This window comes from Leucoraja erinacea, chromosome 27 (assembly GCF_028641065.1).
Source record: "Leucoraja erinacea ecotype New England chromosome 27, Leri_hhj_1, whole genome shotgun sequence".
Lineage (NCBI taxonomy): Eukaryota > Metazoa > Chordata > Chondrichthyes > Rajiformes > Rajidae > Leucoraja > Leucoraja erinaceus.
Genome location: NC_073403.1, coordinates 11152338 through 11166759, shown reverse-complemented (window position 1 = coordinate 11166759; position 14422 = coordinate 11152338).

Below are 14422 nucleotides of genomic sequence, written 5' to 3'. Positions count from 1 at the left end.
GTGGCATCGACCCAGGTTCGATCCTGACTATGGGTGCTATCTGTACGAAGTTTGTACGTTCTTCCTGTGACCACGTGGGTTTGCTCCAGGTGCTCTGGTTTTCTCCCACATGTCAAAGATGTACGTACAGGTTTGTAGGTTAATTGGCTTCAGTAATAATTGTAGATCGTCCCTAGTGTGTAGGATAGTGCTGCTGTACAGGGTGATTGCTGGTCGGAGCGGATTCAGTGGGCCGAAGGGCCTGTTTCCGTGCTGCATCTCTAAAAGTAAAGGACATACAATGCAATCAGTTCAGGTTTTTCTCTACCAGCATTGTGCCATCAAATTGATGCATTCTATTAATCACAGTCAAAAATGAAAGGAGCAAGTTGTAACACTAGTAATGACTCCTTCCACCTCACATTTATTGTGCGATTGGCAACATTATCCTTGGTGCTTCCTGATACCTGCCAGTTACCACATGCGAGAGGATGATATGATTAATTGGAAAACAATTGGGCCTACTTCAGTCAGGCTTTGTGCTCAAAGTGAGCTGTGTTTACATTTCACGCTAACATTAACACAAGCCCACAAAGTAGAGAATGGCGGTGTCCAAGTGCCCCTCATTTGGATTAAGCACACAGTAAAATGCTTTGCTGCCTTAGGGAATGACAAATTACCAAGTAAAGTTATAAACATGATGAAACATTTCACAGTTGACAGTGAACAATTTTGCTTTCTACTTTTCACAGGTTTTATTTTACATAAACAGACCTTGGCAAATCCAGCATTTACAATCTGCCACTGGTGCTCCAGGCAATACCCAACACTGCGATGAGCCACTGCTGCTAGTTAAAGTTTGTTCAAAGTTGTTTGCAAGCTGCAAAATACAGTCAGTGTTCTTGTGTCAGCCATGATGCCAACTCCTTATAATTATTTTGCTGATTCACAGACTGTTTCCAGGGACACATTCAGAGACGGACATCACGTGCTGCTGGAAGGTCATCAACTCGATGAAATGTATTCCTTGGTCGGCTCGAAACCTGTTCATCTCCCAGCAGAACGAGATGTCCGTCGGGAAATGTTGCCGACTGGCCCGCTGCAGACTGCAGGAGTATGTGCTGAGGTTGGCACTGAAACTTGGTGCAGCCAAGGCCAAGGCTCTGTGGAAGGGGCGGGGGGGGGATCACCAGTCGATGGTCTTTCCACCAAAGATTATAGAGCAATGCAAGATGCGCCACTCTGCGAAAAAAGCGTAGTATGACATGACACCATTTTATTGAGCAGCAAATTACAATAATATTAATAAAATTTACAATAATATTAACTAAATATGTGAAGTGATCGATGCTATATAAAACACTGTTCCCTACAACACTGATTACACCAAAGATGATAGAGTGGATCAATCTGTGGAACGGATTACATCAAAGATACTAGAGGAGCATTGCCCGCTGCCTCGGGAGACCCGACCGCGGGCAGACGCTTGAGGCTCTCCCGCCGGCCGCCTTCATCTGGTATCGGGGGGACCGAGAATCAGTCCTGGATCAACTCTGGAGTGGAGGAAACGTCCTCTTCCCCCAAAGATGCTAGAGGAGCCTCTAGTATCTTTGCTTTTCCCTGCGACCTGATGTAAGAGCAGATTTGATAACTGTGGAGTCCGTCCCCACTACTAAAGATGTCGCGTTTGGCATAAACAAATGGCGGCCGTGATGTTCCGTTACGTACTACACGTAAGTCCATTGGATTTCGGAGGAGTGGTCTACCTTGCTCTGCTCTATAATCTTTGCTTTCCACTGCTGGACATTAGAGTGCTGGGTGTGGTGGAGACGCCCCTCAAACAAGGGTTGTGATATCACCGCAGGGGCCACAAGGGTGCTTGGTATAATGATGGTTTTGTAAACATTATGTACATATGTATGCACAACACTATGTTTGTACAGCCACAGAGAGTGTCAGTAACATTTTTGAAAAATGTTCCTGTGTCGAATATTTTTTATTATTCTGAATAAAATGTATTTTTTGGGGAATAAAACTATTCTGCGATTTCTACAGATGATATTCCCTTTTGATGATTGCCAGCTGTAATGCGCTCCACAGCCAGGGACAGACTGGGAGAAAAGAGGCTGGTGTTCATCTTGGGCAGCAGCACAGCATAGGCATGGGGCCCGTGGCAGAGCCAAAGTATTTTACTGCAATAGCATTGAATTTTGAACAGTGTCTATCTGAGGCAGCTCAAGTGATTCCTCCCATTCAGTGCCTGACACATAATGACAACCCTCGCTGCAGATAACGCAAAGACTTTGTCGGGAAGGATCACACTTCAGTCCGAAGAAAGATCCTGGCCCAAAATGACATCTCTCCATTGATGGACACAAAAAGCTGGAGTGACTCAGCGGGACAGGCAGCATCTCTGGAGAGAAGGAATGGGTGACGTTTCTGGTCGAGGCCCTCCTTCAGACCACTGCGACATCTCTCCATTTCCTTCCATGTGGACACTGCCTGGCCTGTTAAGCTCCTTCAACAATTTGTTTTTTGCCAAGGTGTTGCCACCACTGCACACAGAGAGGTTAAGCCCTGTGCAACTCTTCCTGGGTGCATTGTTGAAAAAGGAAATAGAAATGGCTTTGATGCATTGTAAGCAGAATGTCCCTATTAGATGACAGAATGAATGTATTGATCTGATGACATTATGAATTAAGAGAAAGACGTGTACTGATTATATTGTATTTTCTGCTTAGATTGTGAACACAAATGCTAACATACTGATGCTGGGGATGGATGTTCGTTGGGAGACAAAGCCTCTGGTAAGCAGAGGGAAAAGGCAGATTGGTGGTAATATTTCATTTCTGTGTGTGTGTGTGTGTTTGATTAATCCCAACCCTTTCTCTCTGGAACGTTAGAGGTTGAGGGGAGATTTGATGGAACTACATAAAATTATGAGAGGCATAGATAGGGTAGACAGTCAGACCTTTTTTTTCCCCAGGGAGGAAATGTCCAACACTAGTGGGTTTAGTTACAAGGTGTGAGGGGGAAAAGTTTAATGGAGATGTGCGGGTCAGGTTTTTTTACACAGATAGTGGAGGGGCCTGGCAAGCGTTGCCAGGGGTGGAGGCAGATGCAATTGTGCCATTTCAGAGGCTTGAAGTTAGGCATATGGAAGTGCAAGGAATAGAGGGATATGAATCATGTGCCGGAAGATGAGATCAGTTCAACTTGGCATCATATTCTGAGTAAAAATACTGGACCTGTTCCTGGGCTGTACCGTTCTATGTTCGATAACCTCTTGCCCTTTGTCTCATTATCCGCTATGGCAGTGATTCCCGACCTGGGGCCACACATGGCAAATTTCAGGGGGGCTACAGAAACATTTGGGGATTTAGGGGGCCACAGGTTCAATGAAGCTACCACCCTGTTGCCTCCTAAATTTCAGTTCTAATAAATTTAAATCTATGTAGTTGAAATACTTTTGATGTTTGTGGAATAGAATAAAAGAAAATACATGTGCAATTAATAGACATTGATATTTTTATGGAAGGTATTATAATATTGAAGTACTTTTTTTCCGCTAATAATGTCGGGGGGGGGGGGGGGGGGGGGGGGGGCTACAGAAAAATTAAAAGATCCCAAGGGGGCCATGAGCTAAAAAAAGGTTGTGAACCACTGCTCTATGGGACTCACTACTCCTGCAATCCACACAACCTGACATCTCTGTGTAGTCTCCCTACAGCGCACTGAAATGATTAATTCACATCTACATCTTTAAGCCCGTTTCATCTACGCAATTATCCAGTGTAGCTCTTGAGATCACCAATGGAACAAGCACACCCAATGGGAAACTGGAGCACCCCTACTGACATGCTGAGTAATCTAGATCTCTGCAGCAGGGAGAGTTACGTTAAACACAAAATGCTGGAGCAACTCAGCGGGTCAGGCAGCATCGGTGCAGAGAAGGAATCGGTGACATGCTTCTTTCCTTTCCTCCAGAGATGCAGCCTGACCCGCTGTGTTACTCCAGCTTTATGTGTCCATCCTCAGTTTAAACCAGCATCTGCAATTCCTTCCTACAGAGAGTTGTGTTAAAATTATCTCTGGGTGTTTCCTGATCTAACTTGTTTTTTGTTCCTACTTTTTTCTGCTTTGTTGTTTCCATGCCACCTTGTCGCCTGCCTTTACCCTGCATATAGTTTTACCCCCACACTTCCCCATAGGTAAAGGGTGCAAGGTATTTATTCGTCTTGCTGTCACCGATGTATTAACATTTCAGTTTCCTTTTTGAAGTGCCATTGTGAACTCTCTCACACCTATGTGAACTCTATCTGTACGTTGCCAGCACACAAATGCAAGGATTTGACACAAAAGTCATGAGCTGGGTATTCACATATCAGTCCTTCCCCTCTGCCAGAGGCAGAATGGGATCAGTTACAAAGAAAAGAGTCAATGGGTATGCACTCTTATAGTGACCCACAAACCTAGGAAGGTTTCAGCTCCAGCCTCGGTTAGTGCTATTTTAGTGAAGTGGCCTGTATGTTAAAGCTATATGTTAGGTGTCATTCTCAGTTCTGAGTCAAAATCTTGTGGGTTTAATTGCAGAGTCCAGAGTTGATAATCCTGGTTGATGCGCAGTAAAATCAGACCTGAACCTTGCCCCCATCAACCCTGTCAGGTGAGAGCAAAGGTCCATAAGCACTTGAAGGTAATGTAATGGTCAACATTTATCCCCGAGCCAACATTATGACAGTGACCATGGGTTCATCCTGCAAACATGAAAGACACTATTAAACAAATCTATTTCTTTCCTTCTATGCTGGATTTCCACTGTCACCTTCCAGTGCCCACTTGCTGTGAAGGAGGTGGACTACAAAGGTGGGTCAAGGTCGTGCCGATCAACAAACCTGATCGTGAGCATGGTACAGGGTAAGGCTGCCACCGCTCATCCATGCTTGCTTTATTATCATCATATGATGCAGTGTTTGGTTGGCCAAACTTCAGCGGGCAGTCTAAGCAGTCATTAAATGAATAGCCCCATAGTCCTACCATAATAATAATAATAATAATAAGGTGCACATTTATAGTCAATTTTTTGACCCCAAAGGTTGGCCATACAAACATAAAGATGGGTTAACAAAATATAAAAATGCATAAACAGGGTAACATAAACATCTACCACAGTCTGGAGCAGTCCTCCTCATTTCCCCCCCCCCCCGTAAATGAGTCCAGTCCAGGAGTCTTTCCCCACCGCGGCTTATTGTGTCCTAGATTTAAAGTACCTAAGGCAAGAACAAATTAAAATTAAAACATGCCTTCATGTCCTCTGGGTACCACACAGCAGATCACATCTGGTAAATTATTTCTGAGGTCACAGAGTCATACAGCACAGAAACAGGCTCTTTGGCCCAACTCCCCCATGTTGATCAAGATGTCTTAAGATAGATGCTTTAAACAAGTCCCATTTGCCAGCATTTGGCCCATGTCATTAAACCTTTCCTATCCATGGATCTTTTAAATGCTGTTATTGTACCTGCCTCAACTACCTCCTCTGGCAGCTCATTCCATATATCTACCATTCTCGAGTGAAAACGTTGCCCCTCAGGTTCTTGTCCCCCTCACCTTAAACATATGTCCTCGTGTTTTTGATTCCCCCACCCTAGGTAAAAGGCTCTGTGCATTAATCCTATCTATTCCCCTCATGCTTTTAAACACCTCTGTAAGATTGCCCCTCAGACTTCTGCGCTGCAAGAAGTAAAGTCCAAACATGTAGTGACATAGGCAAGTACAGAACCTAGTTATTGAAAAGCGATCCCACAAACAGCAAGTTGGTCAAATTCTTCTAGCTTGAGTAGTGAATGCTGGTCAACAGACCAAAAAACTTGGATGTTCCTTATAAGGATACCACAGGATCATTTATATTCACCTGGAACAACTCACCTCAGAGGAGACATAGTCAGAGTCTTGGTTCATAGTCAGAGTCCTACTTCCAAACCCTTCACCAATGCTGAACAATGTCCAGACAAAGACTTAAGATTTTTTGCATTCCATCACAGTGAGGAGGTGTCTGGTGAACTCACTGTGGTGGATGTTAAATTTGTGTTTATTGTGTGTTTTGTTATTTTATTACATGTATGACTGCAAGGCAACAACATTTCAATGACAGAATGACAATAAATTCCAAGATTCCAAGAAACTAAGCACTCAATTCCTGAAGATAGACACACAATGCTGCAGTAACTCAGTGGGACTACAGCATCCCTGGATAGAAGGAATGGGCGATGTTTCGGGTCGAGAGCCTTGGAGACCCAGTCTGAAGAAGGGTCTCGTCCCAAAACATCACCCATTCCCACCCAGAGATGATGCCTGTCCCGCTGAGTTACTCCTGTATTTTGTGTCTATCTTCAGTGTAAACCAGCATCTGCTGTTCCTTCCTACTCATTTCCTGAAGTTGGTTTGAACTCTCTGCTTTGTGAGCAAGAGGCTTGGTGAAGCAGTCAGCTGGCAGACCCATTGGTGACTAGAGATTGCTGCATGCAGGTCGAGCCACCTTGACTTTTAAAGTAGTTTTGATCCTAGGGTTCCAAAGACTTGCAAACAGCAAGAGCACAGCTGGACCTCCTGTTGGGGTCGACATCTAGAGTGTAAGACCAGGTTTAGCTGGGTTACTTTTGTGCACCCACAGTAAGTTAACATTCAGTCCCTCAGTTCCTGGGTTGCCAAGGGTTGGGTCTTGGGGTGCACAAGCAAAATGCACAACTGGTTTGGATTGTGATGGTGGGGGATTCAAAAGAGAGTATGTTTGGTTTAGTTTTAGTTTAGAGACACAGCATGGAAACAGTCCCTTCGGCCTATCGAGTCCTCGCTGGGCAATCATATACACTAGTTCTATACTACACCCTAGGACAGTTTTACAGAAGCCAATTCATCTACAAATCTGCATGTTTTTGCAATGTGGGGGAAACCAGAGCACATGGAAAAAATCCCACACGGTCACAGGGAGTATGTATAATATCCGTACAGACAGCACCCGCAGTCAGAATCGAACCCAGGTGTCTGGCAATGTAATGCCCCTGTCCCACTTAGGAAACCTGAACGGAAACCTCTGGAGACTTTACTCCCCACCCAAGGTTTCCGTGCGGTTCCCGGAGGTTGCAGGTGGTTGCCGGAGGTTGCAGGTAGTGGAAGCAGGTAGGGAGACTGACAATAACCTCCGGGAACCTCCGGGAACTGCATGGAAACCTTGGGTGGGGCGCTAAGTCTCCAGAGGTTTCCGTTCAGGTTTCCTAAGTGGGACAGGGGCATAAGGCAGCAACTCTACAGCTGCACCAACGTGTCATCCTCTTTCCCGACTCCATTTCAGAGGTCTGAGTTCCACTATACAAAACCTGGACACTGTTAAGTTTCTGACACGATGAGTGACAGAGGTTGAATACAGACTGAATCCATTGTTCGACAACAAAACTTAAATCTGTATCTGAAACCGGTTCTGTTTCTGAAATTGTTTTCTTTTCAAGTATTTATCCAATTCTCTTCTGAAGGTTTAGATTTGCTTCCAATGCTCATTCAGACCATTCTTTCCAAATCATACCCCCACACAGAGACATTTCTCCTCACGACATCTATGTTTCATTCAGTGTTAGTTAATTTCATTTTCTGACATACAATTCCTCAGACTTGAAATAAGCAGGTTGTTGGTGCCATCTGTTGGGAGAAGATATTTAGCACATCAGGCAGCATTCCGGATGAGAATTTTAGATCAGCACATTCAGGGAAAAGTTTCAGACACAAAGCCACAAAGTCAACCCACTCCCTGAAACTACACAATCCATACATTTCCTTTATTCTAGACCCTTGCACGTCCAAGAAGAAGGGTCCTGACTGTAAACGTGGCCTATCCATGTTCTCCAAAGATGCTGCCTGACCTGCTGAGTCACCAGCACTTTGTATCTTTTTTTGACAACCAGCATCTGCAGTTCCTTGTGTCCCCAGTTTTCACAGCTGTACCACAATGGGGCATTCCTGCAACAACAGGTCCTTTAACCCTTTCAAAACATCATCTCTTAATTTGCCCCTCCTCCTGTCCCAATCGTTTTGAAGGGTCAGTGTCAACGTCCCGTATGTGCCTGAAGATATTTCACCATATTAAAGGAGCGAAGAAATGCAAGATGCTGTTACTGAAGAAAGCTTCAAGCTGAATCATTGATAACCTGCGCATGTGTTGCACAGATTAAGTTCAGTAATTTATCAACAAAGAAACATGCCAGAGTTAAAAGGAACAGCTTTGCCATTTTTCTATATATCAGAGAAGAATCTCTTCCTCTCAGAGTGGTCACAGTTAGAAAAAGATATGGCATGGTAACAGGCCCTTCAGCCTTCCAAGTCCGCACCAACCATCAACCAGATGATTATACTAATCCTACATTAATCCCACATTCTCTTCAACTTCCTCCAGAATCTACACATTGGGGGCAATTTATAATGGCCAAGCCTTTTGGTATGTCTAGTATTAGAGGACATAGTATTGCACTGAATATGCAATGTAGAAACAGGTTATTCATTCACAACTAGTCCATGTACTTCAACTCCAGCATCCTCCCTCACTTTGAAAAAACAATCCTCTGTTCCTTTCTCCTTTTCTAACATCCCTTTGTTGTCAAATGTCATTTGCTCCCTTGTATCTTTTCTTAGATTGGGCCAATGCATGATGCTTTGTACAATATTGTACAAATGTTGTCCTGTGCAAGTAAGAATGTTCTGCTGCTGCGAGTAAGAATTTCATTGTTCCATTTCCATCCATATGATGAAGACTTCAGAAGAATTTTTGAATATGTTACTGTTTAATTGGCCAAAGATGATTTAATGATTATGAGTAACAACCAAATCTTCAAGCATCCATAAGTATTTCATACCACTATCTTGACTATGATTGAGGCAGAGGGACCCTACAGCCAATATACAGTATATGCAGCTTGCTTCTACATACGTCACCAATAAATGCCATCTGCCTTCCATCTGCTGCATTGTCACCTGTCAACATCCTATAGAGGTCTCCTGCCATCCTCTGCACAGTTTACTAAAGGGCCTGTCCAGCCAGCATGCGACTGCATGCGGCTAGCGCGACCTAACGTGGACGATTGAGCCGTACGGCCTTGCGGGGCCGATCCCACTTCAATCTCCGGAGCCGAATGGAGTTGCGCGGGGCTGGTCTCGACATCGCGCGGGGCTCCGTAAAACTGACACTGTCCAAAAATTCTGCGCGGCAACAGCCTGTCGGCCTGCAGCCGCATTGAGGCCGTACGCAGCGCCTCGACGGGTGTACGCCTGGCGTGTGGCGTTGCGCGATGACGTAACCGTATGCCTAGCGTCTGGTGTTGCGCGATGACGTCACTGCCCGGCGTGCCGTTGCGTGATAACGTAACCGCCCGACGCCGTGCGACGTCCAAACTCAGTCGGCCCGCCTCCTGCCCAGCTGATTGGTGAGTATGATGTCGGGACCAGCCCCGCACAACTCCAGACGGCTCCGCGGTTGGAAGTGGGACCGGCCCCGCGAGACCGTATGCCTCAAGCCACCACGTTTGGTCATGCTGGACGCATGCAATCGCATGCTGGTGGGACAGGCCCTTTAAGTTCTAGGCTTTGTATTGTCTGCAAATGTTAAATGTCCCTTATATACTGTAATGTATTCATGCATATTCATGTATATGTTAATGAGTTGGTGTTGTATAATAAGCAGGGAATGTTGGGTAATATATCTCTCTCTCGTGATCCAGGCAACCTGCGTGTAAGTTGTTATTCATTCTGCCGTCCGGAATATAACATTTGCCAAAGTCTAATGTATGAGCAAAACACACAGCGGTGGAGGGTGAGTCATGAAGCACCTATAGAGGGAATGTGTGTCTGTCCATTCCCTCCGCAGATGCTACCTGACCTGCTGAGTTCCTCTAGCACTTTGAATTTTGCTCAAGATTCAAAATTTCAAGTCCCTTCAAAGTCCAATGTTTGTTTTGGAAAGCAATGGTATCATTGACAAGGGATACCACTTCAGGCTGAAAAAGAGCCTTCCACTCCTAATCCCTGATTCCTGGCATTTAGCCCATTTTCCTTTTGTGCTGCTTGTCCAATGCATCTCTTCAATCTAAAACCGGTGATCTGATCATTTATCCCACAGTATTTGGCAGAGACTACATGTATGCGTTACATACTATACTTTAAGAGTAGCCATTTGTCACTAATCGTGGCTATTATGCACTTTGGGATGCTAAAGCATTTTATAATAAGACATAAGACCCCAATTAAAATAGTGTAATGAGGCACCCTTTATGGTACCTTCACCTCCTGGGGACAATTCAATTCTGTAAGCAAGTAGATCAGCAAGTGGATCTTTGCCACATCGTCCCAGCCAGATGGAATAGTTACGTAGTGAGCCATCAGGGAAGCTCATTTTTCTTTTCTCTTAACACCTAATGCTGTCCATTGAAATTACTGCAATGCTGCAAGGGACAGCCATTTTAAATGATCACACACGAAACAATGACAGACTCTAAAATTACAAGCTAGCAGTAGCGAGCTGCTTAGTAATGTCAAATACCTAATCTCTCCAAAGAAGCTAAACTAGCCCTAAAGTATATATCTTCTCAGATAATAGGCGGTTGGCAGTGATTACAAGGCTGCCTTTCAGTCAAAGAGTTTAAAAGACTTCATAAACTGTGAGAGCGCAGCTTCAGTGCTTTATGAGTGTCAGTAAAACCCCAGAGATTACAGCTTTACCAGCTCAATGTTTTTGGGTGTATTAACTGGCATAACAATAGGGTGCAGCAAGCAACAGCTGGAATGAGGGCAGGTGTCTCTCTGTTTGACCCTGTCAGTTGCAAGGGAATACAGAGAGGGACCAAGAGAAATTATAGTGTTTTAAAAGAGGCAGGTAATAGATTTCTCACAGCCTAATAGATTCTCGATGATTCCTGGTTCAAGCAATGACATACCCTGTGTTTGAACTTGGAGGCACAAAGGGCAGGTGAGGACATTACCTGGGGAAATGATTCCCATGGAGAATGAGCTCTATGTACTAGTTGGCCTCAAGTATTCTGTGCGGGCTGTTTGGATTGATAAAGACTACTGGGCAGTCATATGATGTCACCTTCAATGGAATTTTTATTTCCAATACTGAGGCGCTTCATCAATTTTGAGATGTGTTTGAATGGATTCCATCTTTTTGCACACTGATTTGGGTCTGAACGTTTTATATTTACCCTGTTATTCAGTTCTATGCACCACATTACTATGGCGCAGCATATAGAGCTGCTGCCCTACAGCTCCAGGGATGCAGGTTTCAATCCGGACCTTCCATGCTGTTTATGTGAAGTTTAAATGCTCTCCCTCTGAATGTGTGGGTTTCTCCTGGTCTTCTGGTTTCCTACCACATCTTAAAGGCATGCAGGTTGGTAAGTTGGTAAGAGGCATCTGTTTCCATAGCGTGCAGGTGAATTGTAGAACAAAGAAGAGGTTGGATATGAAGGATCAAAACAATTGAATGAGTGTAAATAGTTGCTCTGTGGCCAGTGTTGACACAATGGGCCAAATTGCCTGTTTCCATGCTGTGTGATTATGACTGGAGAAAAATAATCAGAAAGTTCTGCTATAATGCGCACTTCCACAATACAAACTGTATCTAACGCAATCATTGAATTAGGGAACATTATTTGTATTACTTGATATTATTTGTAACTCAATTTTTATTGGGAATTCGAGAACCATTTGAAAGTTACTTTGGAGGTTTGCAAGTAGAAAAAAAAGATATGTAGCCTATCTGCAGTAATCAGTCACCATCATCTCTTAAGAACATAACTGCCATGATGCAAAGCTGCTGAAATTAACAAGTGATCACTTCTGTTGTATTACTCAAATTTAATATTAATCAAAGTAACGCACAGCTTTTAGTATTTTAGCATGCAGTAACAAAAATAAACTTACGTTATTAAAAATACTTTTATTCTTGGAAATCTTGCAGAAAAAATTACTTGGATTGCCTCAGCGCAGAGGGAGAACAAGGAGGGAAGAGACAAAGACTTAAGATTTTTGCCTTCCATCACAGTGAGGAGGTGTCTGGTGAACCCACTGTGGTGGATGTTAAAATTGTGTTTATTGTGTGTTTTGTTATTTTATTATATGTATGACTGCAAGGCAACAAAATTTCATTCAGACCGAAAGGTCTGAATGACAATAAAGTTTCCAAAATTCCAAGATCCAAGATTTGTGTTTGTGAGTCTGAAATTCTTTAACTGAACCCCCCTTTGCCCTGTTGACACGTGTATTTTTTCTAACCTAATGTTTCTTGGAAACACAACTGTTGCATTATAATATAACTAGTTTTATTGGGATTTACAGCATTATTGTGCAAATTTACAAAATAAATACCCAGGACAAACATTATGAGGAAATTCCATATAATTTTGATTATGTTTGGTGGAACGTAGACAATCGATTAACCCAATGCAAGTACTTAAATGATTGCAGGATTTGAATATATATATGGAGAAACACTTTTATGTGACAAAGGAAAATAATCTTAAAATTGGAAGCTAAATCATTTGGAATTGTAATCAAGGAAGTTCTTCCTCAAATGTTGGTGATGCAGGAGGGTGGAGGAGACTGTTGAAAATGGAAAGGTGGAAATTACCATCCAGAGAGTTATGAATCTGTGGAATTCACTGGGTGTTTTCAAGAGAGAGTTAGATATAGCTCTTAGGGATAACGGAATTAAGGGAAATGGGGAAAAAGCAGGAACGGGGTACTGATTTTGGATGATCAGCCGTGATCATATTGCTGGCTCGAAGGGCCGAATGGCCTACTCCTGCACCTATTTTCTTTACTTCTATGTTTCTACCAGATTTATCTTAAGCAAATACATCAATAAATATAGATTAGATAAAAATAGTTGAGATACACAACATCAATGTTGTGAAGTTACACAGATCACATTGAAACAGACCTTTGGTCCATGCCGACCATCAAACCCCCGTGAACATTTATCCCACACTTATCCCATTCTATTCTCCTTACACTCCATCAATTCCCCTCCCAGATTCTCCCACTCACATGTGGGGATGGGGCAATTTACCACGGTCATTTGGCCTACCAACTTCCACAGCCAAGAATGGACCATTGTGGGCTCCACCTTTCCTGAGTCATCACTGCCGGCTGATTGTTCCGTACCTTTTCATATCTCTAGTTTCCCTTTCCCCTGACTCTCAGTCTGTGGAGGGCCTCGATCCTTTTCCCCAGAGATGCTGCCTGGCCCGCAAAATTACTCCAGCATTTTGTGTCCGTCTTTTTGAGATTTGAGATGTGGGAAGATATGGGAGCAACTCGAGGAAATTCACACATTACAAAAAAACAAATCCAAACTGCACCCAGGCAGCAGTGTGCGGTGAGGGTGGAACCCAGGTGACCGGTGCTGTGAGGCAAAGGCTCTAGTAACTGTATCACTGCGCTGCCCATTTACCATGTGGTCCACAGACACTCTTACAAGGCGGCTGCTATTGTAAACTGTGTCGATGGAAGAATCAGTTGGCAATTAGCCAATGGCAAATGGGTTTCACTATTGGGAAATTTAAGTTTGTCCTCTTTGGAATGAATATACATAGAGCAGGATACTTCCTGAGATGAGAATATCCAAAGAGACTTGGGGGATTATTAGATAATCAAATGCTGTGGACAGATACAGAAAATAATCAAAAAGGCTACCGGGAAGTTGTATCCACCCTTCGGGAGGGTCTCGACCCAAAATGTCACCTATTCCTTTTCTCCAGAGATGCTGCCTGACCTGCTGAGTTGCTCCAGCTTTTTGTGGTCTATCTTCCATTAAAGGCAAGCTAGGTGGGTGAGAAACAGGAGAAGAGTTTGTTCAGCACGGGAGAGGGATATGTGCGGGTGTGGAAGAAAGATGTGTGGAATATAAGCACCAACAACGAGCTGTTATGCTGAATGACTTGTTCTTGTACTGTAAATACATTGTAATCCCTCATCAAGTTTAAAAATATGTGTTTCTTCCACATGTAGAATTAATTTTTAGTGCTAGTGGTGCTGTTTGACAATAATATGAACAAAACGTATGCACATGGCAATAGAAAAGACCCTCTGGCAATTTAAAAGTTTATCCACCACACAGGTGTTACATGTGTAGGAAGGAGCTGGTGGTTTATACAGAAGATTGACACAAAATGCTGGAGTAACTCAGCGGGACAGGCAGCATCTCTGGATAGAAGGAATGGGTGACATTTTGGGTCGAGACCCTTCCAAAGGATCTCAACCCGAAACCTCACCCATTCCATAGATGTTGCCTGTCCCGCTGAGTTTCAAGAAGGGTCTCGACCTGAAACGTCACCCATTCCTTCCAGCCAGAGATGCTGCCTGTCCCACTGAGTTACTCCAGCATTTTGTATCTGTCTTCTAC